The sequence below is a fragment of the Halichoerus grypus genome, unplaced genomic scaffold (assembly GCF_964656455.1).
Source record: "Halichoerus grypus unplaced genomic scaffold, mHalGry1.hap1.1 HAP1_SCAFFOLD_122, whole genome shotgun sequence".
NCBI classification, from domain to species: domain Eukaryota; kingdom Metazoa; phylum Chordata; class Mammalia; order Carnivora; family Phocidae; genus Halichoerus; species Halichoerus grypus.
In genome coordinates this window covers 1-7,035 of record NW_027555049.1, presented here as the reverse complement: position 1 = coordinate 7,035, position 7,035 = coordinate 1, and the positions used below count along the sequence as shown (strand labels likewise).

The following is a 7,035-nucleotide window of genomic DNA, read 5'->3' as shown; positions in this document are numbered from 1 at the left end:
AGGAAATGAAGTCAGTTTCTCAAAGTAAGATCTACACTCTCCCACCCAATCTCCCTGAGGAGGGGTGGCCACACTTAGCAACAGGGCACCCATGTGGGAAGTCGTAGGCAACCCTCCCCTTGAGGCAGGTGCCTCCCTGGACAGGGGCTGCCCCAGGTCTGGGAGGTCTCTACAGCAGTGCATTCAATATCCTGGATACTAGGAGGAGATGGAGTACAGCACCAGGCCAGTGAGGGTCAGGACACACTACCCCAAATATGGCACCTTGGCAAATTAAATATAGAAGCTAAAAGAACTTTTGCATAGAGCAGAGCAAGAAGGGCCCTCTGATTCCCAGCCATCAGCCCTTCTTCCCTTAAGCAGGTCAGAATACTCCCATGTGGAACTTTCTCTCCCCAGACCACAGGGAAGACATGCTTATCACCAGAGTCAAGGAATTTAGGGCCACAAAGGCTATACGAACACACCTGGTTAAACTAACCCTTATCTTCCTAGTTACTTCTTTACCATTTACCAGCCCTAGTCCAAACCCCTGTGTCTGTCAATTCTTCACACATTTATTGCTTTTTTGTCTAAAAGGTAGAAGAGCTGTCTGCTCCAATCACCTCTGCTGGTCTCCGTGTTTTTGTGAGGCTCCCACCAAAAAAATCAATACACTTTGTCTGCTTTTCTCCTGTTCATCTGTTTTGCCAATTTCCAGACCCAGCCAGGGACCTTAAGAGGATTGAAGAAAACTTTCCTCTCTTGCAGCATGGGGTCAGGGGTGGGTGGTGGTATCAGGAAAACCCATCCCATCTTCCTGGCCTTGGTTAAAACCAACTTCTGCTGGGAAGCAACACAGGACTGTGCATGGCTAGGGGAGCCAGGGAGAGGCATGTGGAACATGTAGGAGCTACCTGACCCCCAGCCAGGGGACTTGGCCCCAGTGACAAGTCCAGGGTGTGATTATGAATATTATAATAGAAGCATCCTGAACATCAGACCTTCCCCATGCCAGGCTTTATGATTGCTGCTCGTTGTAGTTGCTACTTTGGCTTAGTGACTTTTCTGAACTAACTTTGTTAAGTCTGTATTCTTTGCTGTGTGTGGCTACTGAATCCCTGTGCAGTTAACTTAGTGATCAGCCAGTGGCTGGGCAGAGAGGTCACCCGTGTTTCCCAGCTATGGGCTACAGATTGGAGGTCCCCACAACCTCCTCTTCAGGTTCGAATAATCTGCTCCACTGGCTCATGGAACTCAGAGAAACATGTTACTTATTAGATGACCAATTCATTGAAAGGACAGAACTCAGGGCCAGGCAACTGGAAGTGATGAGCAGGGCAAGGTGTGTAGAAGAAACTCAGAGTTTCCCTGCTCTCTGAATGAAAGAGGCCTTTGCCCACCTCCACTCTGACCTTCATCTATACTTCCTAACTGATGACGTCCTTCCTTCGGGCTCATCTGTTAACTCAAGTGAAAGACCCGGTGGGCACCAAAACAACTCCTCAAGTAATGACCACTGCTGATGTCCTGGTGATTCTTGGGCACAGCCATGAATCTCAGCTTCTTCATGATGGGGGGCAGCCCAGCAGCTGTGAGTCCCACAGGTCCTCTTGGAGACAGCCCAGCAGCTGAGGGTCCCACAGGTCCTCCAGCAGCCCAGCAGCTGTGGGTCCCACAGGTCCTCTGCGGACAGCACCTTAATGGGCTTATGGTCCAGCAGATACCTGTTCAGGTGGCTCTCATTGTACCACACAGCCTCGATCCCATTGGCCAGGTTGACCCCCATTGCCTGGTGACAGGCCAAGGTCAGTCAGTGAACCTCTACCACCGACCCCCCAAAAAGGCCCCCATGTAGTAAAAGTCGCCCTTGTCCCTGGGGTTGTGTGCCTGGGACTATGGCCAATACTCATAGCTGAAGTCCTTGAGGGCCGCCCGGTAGAAACTGGGGTGCAGGGTGCCAAAGATGGGGGACAGGATCTCCATGCTCACATGGTCGCAGAACTTCATGTCCACCTCCGTGCAAACCAGGTAGTCCACCTCATGGAGGAAGTGCGGAGTTATTCTTCGAAAATATATTGTAAGCTCTAAGGAGTGATTGTGGAAGCAGCTGAAATGTCAGCACCGTTCCTGTTCTCAGGCTATTGAATGCAATGGCCCGGTAGGAGCAGGATCCCCTGATCCCCAGGGGCAAGGCATATGTTAGGAGCTAGGAAAGAATGTAACCCTCAGGCCCCCCTTCCTGCACTTGGCATTTGCTAGCACAAACATTCCACTCTTCCCTTATCCCCTGACTGCCTCCCTGCGTGCCTGCGCGCAGGGGAGGGTGCAGGCCTGCTTTACAGCTTCAGGATACTTGCCATCCCTTTGTCCTCCTTTCCCACGCTTTGAGGCATCTGCACTTGCTTTTCTGATAAAAAATGAAATAAAATCTATGTGCAGAACCCAGCTGCTACAGCTCTACTTGGAGAGGCAGCCCTGCATGGTCGCTCAGATTGGTGTCTGAGAACTTTATTTCAGTGCGCGATGACAGGAAGAGCTGCTTGCAGAAGCGGTGGATCATCACATGTGCTGCATGGACATGTCCTCCCAGCGCGGGGCGCCGGGGACCTCGAGGACCACCACCCTCTGGCCTTCCCGGAGGGGCCCATGGGGCCCGGCAGCCAACTGATTGGTGAAGACGTAGTAGGTGACCCTGTGTCCCACCATGAAGTGGTTCTCAACTGTCTGCAGGAACAGCTCCAGGAAGACCATGTATCCACAGGGACAGGGGACAAGGCTGGAGGAGGGTCACTGCCAAATGCTGGCGGCAGAACCCCAAAACTTGGGCCTTGAACGTGCGCACTTTCTTCAAGGGGTCAGGACCTGGGCTGCTTTAAGCAACAGCCACCCTCCTGGCCTGTCCGGAGCGAGTCTGCTGGTGGGGCCTCCCTACCTTCGGCTCCCAGAGATGGGAGCTATCAGGACCCCATCTTACAAAGGGAAGTCTGAGGCTTAGGAGGCTAGAAACCCATGCAGCTGATTCTACCCAGTCTGTAGGGCATAGAAACAAGGGCTGTGCCCAAAGGTGCTCAACTCATGGCAGGTGGGGACAGAACCTGCAGGGGGTCAGCCAGGGAACGGGACCTACAGGGTTTGCCCAGGAGCTCAGCACAGGGGGAGTGTTCCTGGCTCCAGCATACTGACTGTGGGGCTGCATGGGTCACAGGGTCACCTACCCTAACCCTAACCCTTAACCCTAACCCCTAACCCAACCCTAACTCTAATCAAACATCATGTTCAATTTTGAGGACTGACAGCTCTACTCTGAAATCACAAACAAGTCCATCATGCTGGCTTTCACTCATTGCTCAGTATCGTACTGAAAGTTCTACCCAGAATGATAAGGCAAGAAATCCACATGTGAAAGAAAACAGTAGAACTACGTCTATTCAGAGACCAGAGATGACATCATCTTATATAGAGAGCTTCCTAAACAATCAACAAAAAATGATTATAGCCAGTTAATATCAATACACAAAAATCTCTCTTATTTGTATACATTAGCCATGAATCATCCAAAAAATAATTTAAGAAAACAATTCCATTTTAGGGAACATTAACATTGACAAAATACTTAGGAATAGATGTAATCAAGGTGCAAGGCTTATACACTGAAAATTACAAAACATTGTTGAAAGAAAGGGAAACCTAAATAAATCTGAGGACCCCATGGTGATGAAAAGACATACTATTGATAAGATGGCAATAGTACACAATGCAATGTGGAAATTCAATATGTTCCCAAGAAAATTCACAAAGGCCTTTGGAAAGAAATGCACAAGCTAATCCTAACAGTCATATGGAATTTCAAGGGACCACAAAATAGCCAAAACAATCTTGAAAAAGAAAATCAAAGGTGAAAGGTCATACTTTCAAAGTTCAAATATTAATACAAAGCAACAGTAAATAAAACATTGTGATACTGTCATAAAGGTATGCATTCACCCTGAAACAAATAATACATTATACGTTAATTAGTTGAATTTAAATTTAAAACCTTTTTAAAAATAAATAAATAATTTTTTTAAAAAGATATGCATACAGATCAGTGGGATTTAACTGAGAGCCCAGAAATAGACCCCTTCATCTATGGTCCACTGAATTTTGACAAGGGTGGCAACATTATTACACTGGGGGAGAGAATGGTCTTTTCAACAAAGGGTGCTAGACAATTGGCTATCCATGTACAGAGGAATGAAACTGGACCCTTACCTCACACCACATATAAACATTAACTCAAAATAAATTAAAGGCTTAAATGTAAGAGGTAAAACTATAAACTCTAGAAGAAATAAATGGGGATAAATCTTCATAACCTTGGATCTAGCAATGCTTTTAGATCTGACACCAAAGCATAAGAAAGGAAAGAAAAAAAAAGATAAAATAATATCCTCAAAATCAAAAATCTGTTCTGGGTGCCCGGGTGGCTCAGTTGGTTAAACGTCCGACTCTTAATTTTGGCTCAGATCATGATCTCAGGGTCATGAGATCGAGCCCACGTCAGGCTCCACACTGAGTGTGGGGCCTGCTTAAGATTCTCTGTCCTTCTCCCTCTGCCCCTGACCACTCACACACTCTCTCTCACTCACTCTTAAAAAAGAAATGTAAAAAAAAATAAAAATCTTTGTACATCATAAGATACTATCTGGAAAGTGAAAAGATTGCCCCCAGAATGGAAGAAAATATTTGCACATTATTTATCTAATAAGAGTCTGTTGCCCAGAATATGTAAAGAGCTTTCAGAACTCCTCAGCAAAAAGACAACCCATTTTTTAAAATAGACAAAGGACTTGGATAGACCTTCCTCCAAAGAAATCATACAAATGGTGAATAGCACATGAATAGATGTTAAACATCCTTAGTCTTTATGGAAATGAAGATTTAAACCAGTTAGATGTCCTTTTACACACAATAGAATCGCTATAATCAAGAAAACTAAAATAACAAATTTTGGAAAGGATGTTGAGAAACTGAAACCCTTACACCTTGCTTGTGAAAAATGGTGAGTCTACGTATAAAATATTTTGGCATTTACTCAAATAGATCAAAGTAGGATTACTATATGGTTCAACAATTATACTCCTAGATGTATACCCCCAAAATTGAAAACACTGATACAAACAAACAAAAATGTTTGTTTTTTTTCATAGCAGCAGTGTTCACAATAGGCAAAAACCAGAAACTATGCAAATGTCCATCAATGGGGAAAAGGATAAACAAAATGAGGTAGATCCATAAATGGCAATCTTGTTCTGCCCTATGAAGGAATGAAGTAAAATGGTTCATCTGTAGAAAAAAATATGGTGGCTCCTCAAAATATTGAACACAGAATTCCACTGCAGCATATATGCCCCCCAAAATTGAAAGTAGAAGTACCCTTATTCAGAGCAGCAATTTTCACAACAGCCAAAAGGTGGAAGCAACCCAAGTGTCCCTGACGGATGAATGGATAAACAGAAGGTGGTATATACAGTGTGGAACTCGATTCAGCCTTAAAAACGAAGGGAGTTCTGACACGGGCTACAACACAGATTGACCCTGGAAGTCGTTGCGCTGAGTGACATCAGCCAGTCACAGAAGGACAGATACCGTGTGATTCCACTTACAGGAAGTGTCCTGAGACACAAAGCAGAGTGTGGCTGCAGGGGCCGAGGGGAAGGGGAACGGGGAGCTGGTGTCTCATGCACGGAGTCCCCTCGGGGAGAAGGATGTACAACCGCGGGGACGCAGCTGAGGCCACTGTGCACCTGAAATGTGGTAAGTGGTCAATATTCTTATGTTCAGTCGCAGTGAAAAGACGAATGAGGGACTGATGCAGGTCACAGCGTGGGTGGACACTGAAAACAGCCGCAGGGACAGAAGCCAGACAGAAAAGTCCAGATTGGAACCATCTCGCTCTACATCCACCGAGGTTACCCGCATAAGGCAAAGTGTGGGGAGCAGTTCCAGAAGAAGAAAACCGGATCCGAGGGGAAAAGGACGCTTCGGACAGGGGGCCGGCGGTGACAGGGGAAGTGGGCCTGCGGGCTGGGTCACAGTGTGGACACCGGGACGATCTCCGCACCTCGGGTTATGTGCTGGGTCCGCGGGACAGTGTCCCTGTTCGGGGTCAAGCGCACTGACGCGCCCGTGTGACGTGGTGACTGTGGGGAGCGAACGACAGCGGGGGTCTGAGCGCGGAGACCGAGTGTCTGTGCTGCGGGGACAGGCTCACCGCGGAGTCGGTTACTCTTCCGAACGACCGCGTCCGCACCTCCCGGAGCAGCAGAGACGCCAACCTCCGTGATGGAGCCGGAGCCCCACCTGGATCCTGACCGTGTGGACGCGGGAAGGAGCCCGCAGGGCCGAGGCCCGGGGAGCACGAGCTCCGCGGCGGGGGTCCCCTCCCTGACTGCAGACGGTCCGAGCGGCCCCAGGAACCGAATCCGAGTGGCGCATAGACACAGACCCCGGGACCTCGGAGCGGATCCGAGCTCAGGACGGGGAGAGCCGACAGCCCCGCGCCCAGCCCCGCGCGGACCCCACGGCGGCGCACACAAAGCCCGGCATCTCCACAGCGCGCCCTTCCTCCGCGGGGTCCTGGCAGCTCGCACCCCCTCCGCAGGCCCCGCTCAGGCGGCTTCTCCTCACCTTCTCCTCCCGGGGGTCCTGACGAGGCCGGACTCCTGTCAGCGTGGACGCGGCCCCACGTCCTCCCGGAGTCTCCACAGCGGGTCCTGAGGAGATCCGGCTGCCGTCAGCGTGGACGCGGACCCACGTCCGCCCGGAGTCTCCACAGCGGGTCCTGAGGAGGCCTGGCTCCTGTCAGCGTGGACGCGGCCCCACGTCCTCCCGGAGTCTCCACAGCGGGTCCTGAGGAGATCCGGCTCCCGTCAGCGTGGACGCGGACCCACGTCCTCCCGGAGTCTCCACAGCGGGTCCTGAGGAGATCCGGCTGCCGTCAGCGTGGACGCGGACCCACGTCCTCCCGGAGTCTCCACAGCGGGTCCTGAGGAGGCCCGGCTGCCGTCAGCG

The 7,035-nt window shown here is 49.9% G+C and overlaps 1 pseudogene; it reads right to left on the bottom strand.

The window, feature by feature from the left end:
* Nucleotides 1-1,443: 1,443 nt before the first annotated feature.
* On the bottom strand, nt 1,444-2,733 carry LOC144380733 (histo-blood group ABO system transferase 1 pseudogene; annotated as a pseudogene).
* Nucleotides 2,734-7,035: the final 4,302 nt, after the last annotated feature.